This window comes from Aythya ferina, assembly GCF_964211825.1.
Source record: "Aythya ferina genome assembly, chromosome: 1".
Classification (NCBI taxonomy): domain Eukaryota; kingdom Metazoa; phylum Chordata; class Aves; order Anseriformes; family Anatidae; genus Aythya; species Aythya ferina.
Window position 1 is genome coordinate 64,907,474 of NC_140296.1, and position 18,115 is coordinate 64,925,588.

Consider the following 18,115-nt stretch of genomic DNA (forward strand, 5'->3'; position numbering starts at 1 on the left):
AAGGCTGCTAAAGGGATTGCTTGCTGCTGTAATTTGTAGAAAGGAGCTCTCTTAATTATAGCCAGAGTTTATTGCGTCTCTCCTGCTCTCTCTCTCCCCCCAATGTGTGTGTGTATGCAGAGAGCTAGAGAAAGCTGGCAGCGCTACCTGAATAGCTATTGAAAGAGTGAGACTTCTCAGTGCCTGCTTCATTACTGGGTAGCAGTTCTTCCAGTGTGTGTGAGAGCGCCTAACTGCATTCTCCCATCGAAAAGCCCTTGGTAAGTCCCCTTAGCCGGCAGAGCTGCGGATTAACTCAGCGAAAGGAAGGAGGGGGGTGGCAGGGGACCGTGGGGGCACTCGGAGCCTGTGCGCAGCATCAGATCTAATAGATTTCCAAGGCTGCTGCAATAAATGTGTGGGATCTTGTGTGCTTTGCTGGGATGTGAAGGCAATTGTGTGGAATGTTTTGTGTGCTCAGGAGCAGTGCTAAGTGCCTTCAAGAGTGCTGGAAACAGCAGAATTTTTCTATAGGATATGAGATTAGTGAATGTTTCTCAGAGCAGCAAGTAGAGTGTTTGTGTTTTGTTTTGGTACCTGCTATCATTTTCCTCTTGTTTTCCTCTCCCCCTTTGTTGTGCTGAATGTGTTAATAGGCTCAGAAAGAAGAAACTATGTCTTCCTGCTGATCGATGGCTTTTGAAATGTAGAACTTTTATCGAGAAAGATGAGAGCTGCAGCTCCAGAGGAGATATGTGTGCTTTCTAAATGCATGTGCATTCTTGTCCGTGTTTCTGGTGCTGATTGTATAGATTTACCATGCTCAGGAGAAGTCCAAAAAGCTAGGAGATGCACATTTACTGCTGGAGATGCCAATGTTTATGCTTGTTAAATGTGCTTGTATCACATGCTTTATTAGTCATCTGCCTGACAAGTGGCACTCTCCAGGTAGTTTCTTTCAGTATATGTCTCAAAAAGCACTCTCTGTCAGGCACTTTTATTAACCCTGGTGCTGTAAGTCAAGCTCATTAGGCTCAACAGAAAATGATAGAGGCCATGAAAGAGGTCAGGTTGCAGCCCTCTTTGCCCCAGCAGAGCAATGGCATTATAAAAGAGAGCCTTGAATGATGCAGCTATTGGAGGGTCCCATTGCACTGGAGTTGGCTGTCTTTTGATTTGAAAAGTATGAACGAGTTACTCCAGGGATGGTCAGGAGGTTATTAGCTAGCAATACAGAACCGTAACAGAATGACTGTTTTACCCCAGATTGGGGTAAGTCCAGTCAACAAGAGCTGTCTGTCTGACTAGCAAGACATGGGAGCACTGGCTCATCTGTTACTGTCAGTCCAGTCCAGACCTCTGTTGGCTACAGCTGTGCATTGGACCATACAGATGACATAGCCATATTTATAACTATGAGGGGTAAAGCTGCTCTTTATATTTAGAAAACATACACTAGTGATTTGAAACTGCTGCTTGGAGTCCCTAGACATCATTTTCTCTGCTACTGAGCAAACATGATAGCTCAAAGGATTAGGTTTTAGCTTGCAATGGTTGCTTTCCAGTTAGAATGGGTAAATTTATGTCTCTTCTACAGGTCAAAAGGACCAGACAGACTTTTTTTTTCTTTTTCTTCTCTTTTTCTCTCAGAAGGATTCAGTGTTTATTAAAGGACAGCTTTTATAAGCTAATATTAAAACAGAGCTCAGATCTGCAGCCAAGAACAAAATAGGTACTGCTTCCTGAAACTCAGTCATTTTACACTATTTTGAAAGAGGAATCATGCAAAGGGGTGCAGATGACTAAGGAATTGATATTTGAGCTTATATAACTTCATGCAGTGGAGGATGTAAGTAGGAATATGTTTCATGTTCCAGGTTTTCAGAGACATTACTTTATCAATAAAATAAGCTGTTGTTAAAATTGCATCATTACCTGGGACACATAATGCATTAAATATAATACTGCAGTGCAAAACTGAGAATAATCTTGTGGAGGGAGGGGAGAAGGGGAATCTGTAAGCAAAGAACACTTTTTTTTGGTTTGTTTTCTACTTTGTAGTAATGTCCAACAGTTGCATAAATGTGTTGCTAGAATACTCTCAGCACAATGTACTGCCTTTTCTAAGTTTGTTTTGCTTCAATCATCTGCTTGGACTTATGAAAAAGCACAAATACATCAACGAGAAGACTTTCAGTATGAACAGGAGTAGGAATAGGTAGTTTAATTTGTCTCTGTGCCACATCCTTGTATCAAATTCAGTCTTGATCGTGTTCGTTTTAGTAAGGGGATTCCGTTGTAATCCATTTGCAATTAGCATGGCATGGTGTTCACAAAGCAAGCTAATAATCAGGTCAGTATGGCATAAAAGTGCTGGGGGCTGTTTGCTGGCAGTCAGATGCCACAACACTTTTGCCTACTGGAAATGCTGTATTCTGTGAGGATGATGAACTCAGCACAAGAAAAAGAGACAAGGAGAGTGTCTTACTTTGTAGGCAACACCTCTGTTTTCATGGCCATGCCTGCTCTGTAGAGCCTTGCCCATGGCACAAGGCATCTGCCTTCTCTATCTTCCTGAAGATCTGTCCCAAGAGGAGTGAGATGAGGAAGTTACCATTAGTCTCTTCCTACACGGGGGACTACATGCATCTGATGGACAAAGATGCCCTACACTTTAGCATGTACCCACACACCCATACAGTAGGAAGCTTCGAAAGTGGTGGGCAGGGCATATTGCTTATATTTGGGCAGCTCTAACACACTTGAAGTTAGGCAGTATGTGTTTCCACATGTAGCCAGTACGTGTTTCCAGGCAGTGGCTTACTTTCCACCAGCTTCAGCAGAGTTATCTTTGGAGGAGATCAGACACTGTCCCAAGTTCTCACTCATACAAAGAGTCTTCAGACTTTGCCAGTATGAGCCACAGAGATCTAAATGTGCCTTCAAGCCTACCTGTGTTTTCATCAGAAATTCTCTCTGTTACTCTCTGACTTGAAATGAGCTTGCCTCCCTGCCCCCCATCAAAGATTACAATTCATGAGGCAGAAAATGCCAGGTACTCAAACACTGGCAGAGTTCTTTCAAATTACGTTTCTGGTTTATCATCCTTTTATATGTCAAAGTTTTCTATTTCCCCTCTCTATTTTTATATATAGCAAAACGTATCAATCCAGGCATTTCAATACCCACTGCTAAAGCATAAGGGTCGATATATCCTAGCCTACTGAATAAACAGAGGTTTTCAAAGGGCATTCCCTGTGCTGAGCATAGCTTTTTTTCTTCTTCCTTTTTTTTTTTTTTTTTTGGTAGTATATAACTTCAGTTGCTCTACAGTTCTTCATATAAGAATTGCAAAATGAAACCAAGGAAGCAGAGACTGGTATAATTCATTGTTTATTGCTCTAAAAACTATCCCTGTTGCTCTTGGACACTTCTTCTCTTCCCCTTTCTCCCCCTTTCCTGTGGAATCCCTCTGACTCAGACTAAAGTTCTTTGGAACAAGTATCACGTCTCCACTCATTACTCACCTTCATGTCCATCATACTGCATGGAAACATGAAATATTAACCATAGCTAGAGCATTTAGAGTGGATAAAAACCTAATGCAATCTTCCGATCCTAGCTGCAATTTTTCTGTAATTTCTTGCAATTTAGCATGGTCAAAAAGAGAGAAACCTATTCAAGCCTTCTTCTGTAAACTTTTTGTTACTGTCCCTGGAGAAAGGACTCAAATTCCTAGCATCTACTACCTCTGTCCACTGCAGGGCTGTGGTAAGGGTGGAAAGGCCTTGAAAAACTAAGCTTATGCAGTTATCAGGGGATTTCTGAAAGAACACTATGGAGATTTTCCAGCATGGCATTCTTGTGATTACAATGACTTACAAATTATTTTTGTCATTGCTAGGACGAGAGTGGAATTGACATTTAGCAGCATATGAATTCCCCAGTAATTGGTGCCCCATAATATAAATTAGGTTAGAGGCAGTTTACCAAATCCCGGTACAGCAAGTTTTCATTTTATTATTCTCTCAAAGGAAGATAATCTATGATGTAAATTTTAGGAAGACAACAGCAGCATAGGGAAGATAAAACCATAAATGAAAATAAACTGATGATTTCAATAGGACTTTATAGTCAAAATTCCTTGCTATCTTGAAAAAGAATATCTGCATCCAGAAATCACATAGTGAGTCTGAGCTTTCCCTATACTATGCTTTTTTTGTGTGTGTTAAATCTGCTAAATAATTAAAGAAAGGAAAAAAGTGCAGAACATAACTAGGAAATAGCAGGCATGACCACAACTAGCCTGCACATTTCATTAAACCCGCATTCAAGTTCTTTGACTTGAAATTGGATATTTCTTTTCACTGAAAAACTCTGGCAGGATATGTTCCCAGTACTACAACAGATGCTATTAAAGCAGCTTCTTTCCATTATGAAAACAAAGCTGAAGCACTATAACATATGTTGTGTTGATTCATGTCTTAGGAAATACCATTCCATGGAGATATATTTGATAAATGCAATAAGAAAGCAGCTGATTCCTTGGAAAAATGCATTTGACTGCAGCATTAGCCACTTGCATATTGTACTTGACAAACACTCAGATGCGATATGTTTTAATACATTGCCATGAGACCTAAAGAGTTTCATTCAGATGCAACACTATTCCTTTATTTTCCTGCATGTCTTATAAGATGCTACTTGCAAATGGAAAACCTTGGTAAACAAATTCTTTTTGGAGTCTGACCCTGGTGTTCAGTTGCTAGCATTCAGACCTTAAGATAGGATGGTTCCTCATCTGCAAAAGTCAGATAATATTTCTGCCTCCCCCTCCAATTACACACCCTTCACCTGTCTTCATTGCTTAGACTGCATATTGAGGGCAGGGACTCTGCCTTGTTATCTGCACAATACCTACATGGTCAGCACCTATGTGGTTCTTGGCCGCAGCCTGTAGGTGCTCCTGTAAAAGAACTTCACCCCCCATGCCATTAATTGATATTCTCAGTATCAGACTCAGCCAACTACGTGGTACCAGTGATGCCAGGAGCATTTCTCTCCAAAGTGCTGAGCACAGAAGCACCTGCAGGCTACAGACCCCTTCAAGGAGTGACTACATGTGCTGTGGTCACTGAGGGCTTCAGGTCCCCTATCTATTACTTCTATCTTTTTTATAAATAATAAAATGCACACCCAAGTGTTGGAAGAAGAGACTTAGAATACCGGTTTTAGTATGAGGGTCTGGGAATGGACGTAGCAATTATATCAATGATACTGAGATATACCAGTTTCTTTGACAGTTATATTGGCTCCACAGAATTGACTACTGTGCTTGCTTTTGACAGTTAACTAGATAAGGTGAATCCATGGGGAGCTGATAAGTGCCCTAACAAGGCATGTTCTTGCAGCATTCTCTTTCTGACCAGAAACACGCTCATATAACTGACAGCTGACACCTTCAGTAAAATTCAGCACAAAACAATGAAAACAACAACAGCCCATATCTTCCTGATGCATATATGTCCCAAGCCTAACTGTTCATTTGGCTGGAATGGGCTCTATAAAACAAGAACAGGTTTTGGAGCACTGCCTACTCTTAACTCCCTATTTAGTATTTTAAAATATAACTTAACAAAACTTAAAGGGTGTTCTGTGCTGCACTTAAAGAGCAACAAACCATCCCTTTGCTGAAGTAAAAGCATTTGATGAATTGATCCTTGATGAATTTTCATTCAATTCAGGGGGGTTAAGCCTGGATGGAGGGACAGAGCAGAGTAGACAAGGTCTGTTTCATGGAGTACGGTAGCATGTACGGAGGAGCTGTTCTACATCCTCACTTATCTTGTTGCTCCACTGTGATCATTGGGAGAAAATACAAGTTAGAGCAGCCCAGTGCACAACAGGGAGAATATTGTTCCAAAAGATAACAGAACTTTTATTGAGACCTACTTCTGTGCTGCTTTTTTTCTTTTTTTTTTTTTTTTGAGAAAGAATAAAGCAGACCACCTCTCTAGCTCAACTAAAACTGTAATTTCTGATACAGTCTTAAAAAAAGAAAGCTCAGATAGTTAAATCTAAAAAGATTCTTTCATTGTGTTCAAACTGAAATTGCTGGAAAATGCCTTCATATAAAGCCAGATCTGCCCGTCTTATAAACCCCTGTTGTCTTTTAGCTGCATTCAACCTGAGGTCAACAAGGTGACTCAAGCCAAGATTCAGCAGAGAACAAGAAAATTCCAAACAGCTTTTTCTCCAAGCTGCTGCCTACCTCCTAGAGATTTGATCAACTGCCTAGAGCTTATTATCAGAGCAAGTACCCTGACTCTGGCTCAGAAAAAGGCAGTCATGTCTTTTCTGTGCAGTTGGGAAATCCTGTAGACCCATGCATTGAGACTGGAGCTCTGAGCCTCTTTGGGGCACTGCTGGTGCCAAGTTGCTTCCTGTTGCATAGCCCAAATGTCCCTGTTCAGCGTCTTTGAGACTCTGCCCCGGGAGGCAACATCTCTTAACCTCTGTTATTATCCGCAAACCCAGTGATGGAGATAAAGGGAAAATAAGGGAAATAAGGATTGTGAGTTGTTCTCCAGATCCCTATACTATAACAGTCCATTTAATATATATATATATATACATATATATATTTTATTTTTTTTCTGGAATGACACAGTATGGTTGGCCACTTTCTCAGAGTTAAAAAATAATCATTTGGAGGTGAAATCATTTGGCAATGGTGGGGAAAGAGCTAATGTGTTGACTGAACTTCTCACAGATGTCACCTGATGTTTGCACCAGAAAACTGCAGTATGAAGCCTTAGAAATTATAAATAGTCACAACGATGTATTTAAAAATGAAAAAATAGATTTCTTCATGAGAATGGTATGCAATGTATGTAAACATTTGTTCTGCTTTGCTCATTGGGAAGCACCATTGGATGCTACTTTTCAAGGTACTACAGAGAGTAATACAGATGTAAGGTACTGCCTTGCTTGCACTACAGATCCCCTTTAAATTCTCTGAGCATATTTTTCTAGCTCCATATCCTGCTGCCAGGTGTGTCTGAGATCAGAGCTCAGCACGTCTGCTATTCAGCTAGGTGCCATGTTTTTTAGCTTGGCCTCCCACCAGAAGTGGCTTGTAATAAAAGCAAACTAAAAGGCAAAGAATAATAGCACTTGCATGTCCTTCCTCTTTAGGATTTGATTCTCTTGGCATGTATTTGGGACTATGTTAAAACAAGACTGATATTTTATTTGGCTAACAGAGGGAAGGAACAGGGTTGGTAACAGGGGAGTGGAGGGAGGAAAGAACATGCATCATGGTACTGCATGGTAGTGCATCACTTCCATTATGCTCCAGATAAAATATCTGAAAAGTCATCAGGCTTTTGCCATCTGTTCAATTTTTGGAATGCTTCCAGGAAAACACAATACCTACAAGGACCATGTCCATTTTAGCTAGCAGACTCTGCTGTCTCCTCAAGCATAAATCACTTGTGATTGTGGATGCAGGCATTTGTGTGAGTTCACATGGACACAACTATAGTGAGACTCCTAATTTGCAACTAATCCACCCTGTCATACACAGACTTCTAAGCAAGCAACTCTACATCTCAGTAATGAGTGTGCTATTTATTAGAGTTGGCTAAGCCTGTCTGGTTTAAATCTGGCTTAAATATTATCTTAAGATATTCAGTGTTGAGATTTTAGTTCAGCAAAGTGTCAGCATATACATATATATTGCTATGTCTGAAAGCACCCACTCTACAGCTGCATTCCAAAGCTGTTCCCCAAGAAACACCTGTATGTCAGTGTAGCTCTCATTTTTAATTTTTAACAAGTGTGGACTGAGAACATACTGGAGTAACCAGCTTCTGATTATACATGTAGATTACATGAAATAACACCCTTGTCAAGTATGCTTAAACCTATGACTCTCAAATGAAAAAATTAAGGACCATCACATTTCCAGATAATGTACCTTAAAATCTAATCTTATAATGCAAGGGTCAAACAAAATCAAAACACTGTTTACAGAGAGTTCTTTCTTCTCATCTCTGCACTTGTTAAAGGCATTTAGTACAAATTAATTAAAACTATAACAAAAATATCCTTATGGCTAGTTTAAAAAGTAACATGTGGCATACAATTTGGATTTCTGAGTGATTTAGACAATTAAGCTGCATTACTCATCCCTCTCATCTAAATATGTACATTCTGTAATCTTCCACGTGAATTTTCAGCTCATCTTTGGGTAACATTTTGGTTATCTGCTGGAGAAGTACATTCATCTCAGAATGAGCATATCAAGGTGAAAATAGTCCAGTTGGAAGAAATGAGCATGACAGAAAGCGACCCTGAGCTACAGTAATGTATGGGAACCTTCGATTTCTTTTCAGTGACAGAATAATTCTTTTACTTTCTTTCCAACAGCAAACAATCCTTCTGTATTGCTGGATCATTTAGAGTTGAGTGGCATTTTAGTGTATGACCTTCTCTCTTTGAGCTAAATATCATCACATGAACACATTGTCAACAGCATCAGGAGAGATCAGACTGGAAGAGATCTGCTGGCAAACAAATATGAACCTTCCACTCCCAGAAAATAAATAAATAAATAAATGGAGTCGAAGAGAAAAAAGTGCTACCTTTATAATTGATCCTCCAGTGCTAACATCATTCATTCAAACATATAGTGCAAATAATGTCCAGCTGCTTGCATAACTGTTAGTTCTAGTAGTTCAAATCTATGTGTTCCCTTTCATCAACTAGTACATTGGGGCTATCCCCAGATACTCTCTATCCACGACTCAGTGGAGACAAACCAATCAGCCCAAGCAACCCAGCCAATGTAAAATCTGCCTATCGGTACAGGTAAGAAAAAGAATATCTTATGATAAGTCTTCAGCTAATACAATGTGATCAATTATGCAATTAAATGAAATTATGAATTTAAAATGTAATATAACATAACATAACATAACACAACACATATTGCAATGTAATTTAATTAATATAATATAATTAATATAAAATAATATTTTCCAAAAATATACTTATGAACTCCAGGGGCAAATCTAACAAAGGCAGTAGAGCCGTGTGAAATTCATCAGAGGGAGAGGAACCAAAGACTATGTGATTTCTTAGGCTTTGGAAAACAACTAAAATTAATCCTTAGCCAAGATCATCAATGGGAACAGATGCTCTGCAGAGATAGAGAGGTGCACACAAGCCCTGTTTCCCACCACCCTGTCTCAAAAGAAAGAATGGTAAATAGGAGCAGCAGCTTCTTTAGGTTCATATTTCCCTTGGCAGATTTCTCAGGCTGCAGAAGCCCAGCCAGGTTCACTAGTGCATCCTGATAGACCTTGCAGGAAGTCTGGGAATACCTGTTAGTTGAAAACAGATCTCAGTGTGGGGCTCTGCCTCTAGACAGACCAGGGAGGGGGTCTGGAAGGAGAATACTAGTGGCTCCATAGTGGGTACACTTCCACAGTTGTTTTAGAATTCAAAAGATCAAAGGAATAAGCTTAGGCGTGCAAAAATTATAATAAGAGTAATAATAATAATAAAAAAAAAACAGTGTTATAGCCAAGCAATATGAGGTACTTTTGGCATTGTTTGTTTATTTGGCAGACTGGCACAGAGCAAGGTGAGATCAGCTTTGTGCAGCTGAGCTGTTGGTCTAATGCTCTGCCAAGTCCCTGGTAATGTTTTAAACAGGCTGACCCCTATGAAGCTGCTAAAGCCAGAATCTGCAAAGGCTGGGTGTGAAAGACAGCACACCCATATGGAAAGCCAAGAGCAGCTTGGTGCTGAGGGTCAGATCAGGCCACAGGCCTTTACAGTGGGAGAGGCTTGACCTAGCTAGAAGTTATACTAATACAGGCTTCCTGGTGCCCTTAGACGGTTTTCTGTCATTGGGAGAAACTGCTATGGGACAGAAGACCTCCACTCTGTGGCATGGGGGGCATCAGGCACAACACTGCTGGCTGGTTGATGGAAGGGATTGCCCTGCTCTGCTCTGTGCTGGTGTGGCCTCACTTTGAGCACTGTGTGCAGTTTTGGGTTACACAATATCAGAAGGACATAAAACTATTAGAGAGCACCAAAGGAGTGAAATGAAGATGGTGAAAGGTCTGAAGGGCAAGATGTATGAGGAGCAGCTGAGGTCACTTGATTTGGTCAGCCCAGAGCAGAGACTACTGAGGAGAGGCCTCATGGTGGCCTGCAGCTTCCTTGCAAGGGGCATTTTGGGATGGGTGTTAGGAATAGGTTCTTCACTGAAACCTATTCCTAATAGGTGGTCGGGCACTGGAACAGGTTCCCCATGGCAATGGTTACATCACCGAACCTGCTGGAGTCCAAGAAGTGTTTAGACAATGCTCTCAGACATAGGGTTTGATTTTTGTGCAGTCCTTTGGGTACCCAGGAGCTGGACTAGATGCTCCCTGTGCTTCCCTTCCAGCTTGGAACATTCTGTGGTGAGGCATCTATCTGAGCCAGAGCAAGGCTGAGCCATTACATCAAACTATGCTTCTTTGTTTTGGGTTTCTCCAATTTTCTTGTTGCCATAAGGAAGGTCTGAAATGTGATGCCTTTCCCCATAAGCAGCAGAGGGGACCCATTCCATACACAAGCTCTCTTTTTCAGCAGCAGCAGTATTGCCTGGTGGTTCCATGAAGCCAAGACTGCCCCGAAGAGCAGAGCATGTAGAAACAGTTCTTCACACTCTCTCTTACCTCATTATACAGGGCTTGGCAGTGTGGGAAAATCCAGGCTGATGTTTGCATTAAGCATAAGGTTATAGTTATAGCATTAGCTTACATGTTAGACATGCTTCCAGAGGTGTAGCAAGCAAGACTTCACCAGAGAAATTACCAGAAGTGCCAAGACACACATGATGTAAATCCTTGATCCTGAGAAAAAAAATGTGGAGGATAGAGGTGATTTGTCCCATTGTGCCAGCCCAGAATAAACAGGTTGTGATTGAAACCAAGACAAGCAGTGGTGTAGGCCAGGCAACAAGGGTATCTTGATCTGACTAGTGGAGACAGAATTTATGTAAAAAGGTGTATCAATAAGCAATGCAACCAGGTTAGACCTATTACAGTTTAACAAAGAAAGGACAAGACCATAAGCTATTTTTCTCATGTTGGTAATTTGGTGTACAGCATTTGGGAGTTGAGATGGTGGCAAGGAAGTACCATCAGCAAGAACAGGGACCACTCAGAGCATTGACTTCTCAAGCCATGCACTGGCAGCCCTGCACATGAAGCAAACACCAACACATCAGAACGAATTCAAAGCTGTTATCCCACAGATCCAGATCAGCAACAAAATAAATGTAGAAAGGTGTTACCTGTGTGAGCCCTGTGGAATTTCTCTTTGATTCAGCACCAAAAACATGTTGTGAGATTTTTGACTTGACAGTATCAGTTGTGGTCTTTTATTTAGAAGACTTATGCAGCCCTGGAAGTGAGGATATGGCAATTAATGGGAACAAGCTTGCCAGCTGTGTTGCCTTGTTTCGACATTGTAGAAAATTCTGTATACCATGTGAAAAACATATCCCATCACTGGCAAGAAGGCTCTCAGAAGATGTTGATTTTGTGAAATTCCCTGATTCAGGGCTGATTTTTCAATTTCTGTGAAAGTATAAGCTAAGTATAAGCTTTGGATAATTGTTGAAGAATGAGGTGCAGCAAGCCAATGTGTGAAGTAACTTTGGGTAAAAGAATTTAGACAACATTTCACTCTCACTTTAATTGTTACCATTTCTTTTTTCTTTTTCTTTTTTTTTTTTTTTTTTTTTTTAGAATAGGATTCCCTTTTAAATAGGATGCAATCTGTTTGAAAACATTAGGCTGCATGATGTCTTGCATATTTACTGGAGTAAATTTGCTTTAGCATATTTAAATAGGCTAGTTTGACTGGTGTAAGATTTTTAGTGCAAAAGAACTATTGCGGGCAAGGTTCTCAAAAACAGACATCTGAAAGCTATCTCTGTTGGCATCTTCATATCAAAAACTAGTAAATTCTAAATGTGGCTTTCTGGGCTTGCCAACAGCATGCAATGTTATGTTACTGGAATTAGGATATCTGTGCTAGGAAGACATGTTCGCCTGGCTGTAGACCTGAATAGCACCATGCTTCTTTCAGGGTACACACTAGTGTGGATACCTTCATGTAGCCCTGTTATATGCCAGGTAAATGCATCCAACTTGAAAAAGTGACATCCAAGGTAGCAGCTAATTGTTTTATCATGTCTGTTTGAGGATAGTCATATTTCTTATCATCGTTATAGAGGAACTTTAGGAAGCATAAGTGTTTTATCCTTCAAGGACTCATATGACTACTTTTCAACAATCTATGATACTGTTAATGCCAATGAATGTGTTTACACAGAGTGAAAGCTAGTAGGAATAGCATAGATAACATTTAACTGCATAAACAGCACCCTCTTTACTTAATTATTGATCTGTGCTATCTTCAAGTAACTGCCGTTGCTTATTGTCGTTATAGGGTTAAATTGAGACTTCCTTTGTTCTCTTTCCAAGGGACAAAGTAAATCAGTTCTGACATCTGAAGCAGTATATTTATAGCAGTATGTAGCATGTTGCTCTATAGGGTGGCTGCAATGAAAAACACAAAGCAGCAAAAGCCCTCTATGCATTTGTCACACAGGGGAACAGAGAAGATGGATAGCTTCCTTACTGTCTTCTTTCCTCCCCTGTCCTCCCCCTACCCTTTTTTTAACACAACAAAGAAAAAGACACAACAACAACAACAACAACAACAAAACAACACGCACACACACATTTTGAAATGGAACATTGGAAAATGTTGCTCTGCTTTCAGATTTAAAAACTGGAATTTCACATGGCAATGTTAGTAACTGAATATAGCATACACATTGGATGGGTTTAGTCCCTGTCTCTTGTCTTCCCAGGAAGAGAAGAAGCACCAGTTGTCATCACTTCATTACTTGTTCCATTTCTGCCAGTGGTAACGGGGTAGATTTTAAATGCCAACTGGCACAGCTTGCAAGAGTGTATAATTTATGAGGAGCATGCGAGAAACTGGAAAGATAGCTACAATCAATATCAACATAAGCAAAACATTCAGCCTTCAATCTCTGCCACAGAGTGTGGCTGCCCATGCTTAGTTATCACTCCAAACACATTTTTTACTTTCCTGAACTGTAATTCTTTCTCTTTCTCTCTCTCTCTCTTTAGGCTACGTATATTTTTTTTAGGCTGGGAGGCTTCTCAAAGGAAAGAGGGATGGACTGGAAAAACAAGATTGAAAATGTATACAAATACACATATCTTGCCAAAACCAGATCAACACTGTTGAATATTGCAGAGGGTGGAGGGGATGTGAAGTCAGACGTAGGATTCTTACACAAGACAGCTCCTTACTGGAAATGGAAATGGTAGGAAGCAAGGCAGGCAAAGCAGCCTTTCACAGACAAGAGGGGAGAGGAACTACAAGCAGGAATGTACCAATCTTGAATATACAGAGCTACTGCTGTTAGTTTTAACTTTTCTAACCAAGCTACCTGCAGTACTGGCATCAGAACAAAAGCTAAATGTCTGCAGATTTGCATAGATCTACATATATTTAGTGATATCTGAACCATTTATGCAAAGGCATATCTGATCATATACAAGAAGAAAAATGGAAATACAGAAATACTTTACTATTTAAATTCACTTCTTCTGCTTGTGTATTCACCTTCCTCCCTTCCAGCAAGAGAATTTCACTGTAATATCACAGCACACTGAAAACAATTCACTTGATGAACATCTCTACCGCCTCATCTTCTTCCTTAAGTTAACTGTACTGCCCACCTCCCACAGAAAATCACAAAGTCCAGCTCACTCCCAAAGTAAACCAGCCTTGAGCTCTTGGTCATATGGGAACACAGATAATACTAGTTTCTTAGTATTATATTTTTCCAATTGGTTTCTTAAATATCTAAAAAAAAAAAAAAAAACACATCTGGCTTAAACAGCAAAAAACACTGCTGCCAACATTGCTAGGAGAGGATTGGCAAGGACTGTGGTCTCTGTTCTTGGAGGTGCCACAGGCTGCAGACAAGGATTTATGTTGCCATGTGAAAAGCTCTGGCATGGCAAACAGACTGTTTGTGCAGTTCTCCATTACACACCTTTATATATGTAGAATTACTTTTATTAGAGGACAAAGAACTGAGCAAAATATTGAGACTTCAGCTCAGCATTTTGTCCCTGGTGTGTGTATATACTCTCATGCCTGAGAGGTGATGTCATAATCTATTCAGCTACATGTCCTCAGAGATACCTTGACCTGTGTGCTTTCTCTTGATGATCTCTCCTCATCAAGGAGATCATCAGAAGAATATAGGCTGTCTTGCAGAAAAAGCTAGTGAAGAGACCACGGCATCAGTGCTTACAGAGATCCGACACATTGTTAATAGAGTTGAAGCACTCACACTGACAATGAAGATGGTGGAATAATTGCAAAATCCATTTATTTGGGCTTAATACATTTGTTATGTGTATCTGAATTTCACCCACAAGTGAAATAATGTTCAGGAGTCTTTCACATTAAAACTATATACATATTTCCAGAACATAAAGTACGTACTCAGTCTGAAGGTAGATTTATTAGGCTATCTGTCCTGATGGAACTATTTCTAATTGTGGTGGCAGATCTTGAATTCCAGATTGTAGTCCACAAATTATTTTGCAGTACCATACAGGGGTAGCAGGCAGGGTGATAGCACACAGAATTATTTATCAGAATGAACATAATTAAGTTTTGAAGTGAAAAGTTCAAGAAAGAAAGAAAAAAAATCCAATAGACCAATGTGGATCAATTATTTACTGAAAAGACATGAGAAAATACAAAAGGAAAAGCATGAAAGAAAAAGAAAAAAAAAAAAAGAGATTATCTTCTCTCCAGTACAAGTAATTGTTTTAGCAGACTTCCTGTCAGAAAATGTTTCCCAAACTAGTTTTATTTAAAGATTCTCCGAAAGGGCAAATTGTCTAGTAATCAAGTCATTTCATGACTTAATTTACCTTGATTAGCATGGCACTTTTCAAAAAGTGCTAATCAATTTTAGCTTCTAGTAAACTGAGAACACCACAGAAATTGCTGTCACAGTCTTGAACTACTAATCAATTTTGAAAATCTAAATCAGTGTGTATTTTACACTATTATTTTTCAGTCATTGGCTGAAATGCCTTTCTTGACCTTGAAATGAAAAATGAATTTCTATAAAAAATAAATAGAGAAAAAGATGCTACACTTCATCACTGCAGTTTTGACTTAAATACTGAATGCGTAAGAAATATAAAAACAAGTTTTTTTTTTTGTTTGTTTTTGTTTTTTAAGTGAAGCCTTTATTTTTTTATTTTTATTTTTTTTTATTTTCCTGACAAAGGGCATTCTTATGTGTAAGGACCCCACTTTCTTTAAGTATACAGAGCATATTTACACTGCATAATGCAGCATAACGGCTGGACTTGTTATAATAACATGTTTTCTGAAAAGCTGCAGCCAAAAATATTTATGTTACATGATTCTTCTGTTTTGTAAGCATCAAAGTATCCCAAAAAATATCATGAAATAATTGATAGCACAACCACATAACATTTTTCTATATTGTTATGCATCTCTTTCATGTTCCATGTTGCTACAAATAAACCTATCACTGGTATTTAGGCAGTGGAGCTGTGCTTGGAAATTGTGAATTTTCAGATGTTAAAGGCTTAGACATTTTTTAGCAACCTAATCTAATCATCAGCCATCTGGAGTTTCTTTCACTTATATGTTTATTAGAAGAACACAGGGACTTTCTCTGTTTTGGCAAGAAGAAAAACCCCCATTTTAATTCCAAAGTTATAGCCTATTGCACTATACATACCATTTTTTCTTTGTGTGTTTCTGAAAGAGACAGATAAAACATGCCAGCAGAAGGCCATCACATTAATCCATCTGACACAAATGAACTGGCTGGTTCTGGACATCATTCTTGAACTGGTAGGAAAATGGCACAAGATAGACCAAGTTCAGGGTGGGGAGAGGGGGAAAAAGCAAACAACCTTGCATAACATAGAACAACAGAACAATGCTGACTTCCTCCAGAAGACACTGATGCAGCAGCCAGCTATGTTTTCTGGCTTATGAAACAGCAAGTAAAGCAGGGTGGCCAGAAGCCAAATAATTGTCCTATGCCCCTCCAAATCATACCCATTCAGGAACAGGGTATGTTAAAACAACTTGTAGCTATATGGGTGCCTACATTTAGAGGTAAGTCTCCCTGCTTTTCCTAAAGACTCCAAGAAAGGTTCAGAGGTTCATCCTTTTTAAGCTATATTTTGCCAGAGAAATCTCCCTTTGATTTCATGTAGAGCCTCCTAGGATCATACTTGCACCTTAGATAGGAGCTTGTAGTTATGTGATGCAAGGACTTATCCACTGAGAGGTCTAGTGATGACTGAGCATCATTTGGATCCTAGCAAGTCTATGTCTTGAGTTGTGCTTCTGCATGCCAGTGCTGTACACTTTTAGCCTGTGTAATGGAGATCATTCCCAAGATATTCCCATTGCTCCCAGCTGTGGTCTAACAGTAGGCAGTTTTCAACTCCATCTCCTCAGATATGTTGTATTCCTGCTTGTACATGCTGTGTGTGTGCTCTACCTTGACTGATTCATGTGTAACCTATCTGAAATGTATTACTCCAGGACCTGTGGCATGCCTTTCTCTTGGTTCTCCAGTTTCTGTATGCACAAAGTGATTTTATCAGTATCATTACTCCATAAGGTAGTTCCCATTAATTTCTGTTTGTATGTAGTGTGTCAGTCCTGGCTGACCAGATTGAGCCCTGGCTACCTGCTACTGTACCAATCCTATTTACTGAAGACGTCTTGTAAACTGAAAAGCTTTCTTCTGCCAATGTGTTCATTCTATTTTCCTTCCAGTCACACTGAGACAAACTGGACCATCAGGTCCAGTCTGTCCTGGGGAGCAGGAGGCATGAGAACTTACGGATACTTCACACAGATCAACACGCAAGCAAAGTTGGGCCTCCTCATTCATTTTCTAAAAGAAACATAACTTCCAATTTCTCAAACACTAATAAAGGCTGAGAAAATATAGTTCAGAAGATGAAAACTTTGAGTCACAGACTAATTATCATTAGAAGAACTCATTTGTTTCTCAGTAACTGGTATAAAGAATAAAAATACACTGCCAATTTGAAATACTGGAATGCTGTTAATAAATATCTGATGCTCACAAAAATAAATTAAACATACCCCAGTAAAGGAGGACCTACCCCATCACAAACAGCAGGACTCATCTGTGCTTCAGGACCTGAAAGATCAGAACTGAAGGGGACAATAAAGTTTCAGTGGTGACATTGACAGTTCAAAATGCTCTTTGACCAGACCTGGGTGGTATTCCTTTTATGGAGACAGAGTGAAATCAGGCTGTTCTTTGATGTGAGTCCATGTATTTATCAGACAATATCCTGTTTCTTTCAGTAAAGCAGAGGTAGAAAAACAGAGAGATAAGAAATGTGGCCAAATCTCCAACATTTTCTTCTATAACATTAAGCCCAAAATACCTTTCCTTCATAGCTGTCTCAGACCATGCTCTCAATGCCTGCTCAGGTTGTGTCTTGTGCTTCCTTCTCGTTGCCTCCTACCACTGACATGTAACCACATATGCCTCACACGTCGCTTCACTTTGGAGAGTTCTTCCACGTCCTTCCTGTGCTGGGTGCCCCAGAGCTGAATGCAGCACTCCAGGTGGGGTCTTCTGAGAACAGAGAAGAGTGGGACAATCATCTCCCTTGACTTGTTTGCCACGCTTATTTTGATGCAGCCCAGGATGCAGTTGGCTTTCTGGGTTGCAAGTGCACATTGCCTACTAATGTCAAGCTTCTCATCAACCAGTACTCTGGGTCCTTCTCCTCAGGGCTGCTCTCGATCCATTCTCTACCCAGCCTGTATTTGTGCTTGGGACCTCCCTAGCCCAGATACAGGATCTTGCACTTGGCCTTGTTGAACCCCATGAGGTTCTTTCAGTTCCTGCCTTTGCTTTCTGTGGCCTGGCCATGTGGCTGGAGCTTTTGTT

The 18,115-nt window shown here is 39.9% G+C and overlaps 1 protein-coding gene across 2 annotated transcripts in view; it reads left to right on the forward strand.

Annotated features, from left to right (window-relative positions):
- Window positions 1–221: 221 nt before the first annotated feature.
- The window catches only part of ST6GAL2 (ST6 beta-galactoside alpha-2,6-sialyltransferase 2), a 181,217-nt gene continuing 163,323 nt past the window's right edge, over window positions 222–18,115 (forward strand). Inside the window, exon 1 of one of the 2 annotated variants that reach the window (XM_084504868.1) lies at window positions 222–260. The gene's annotated coding sequence lies outside the window, so the exon portion shown is untranslated. The remainder of the gene's footprint in view (window positions 261–18,115) is intronic. The other variant, XM_084504869.1, reaches the window with a different exon arrangement.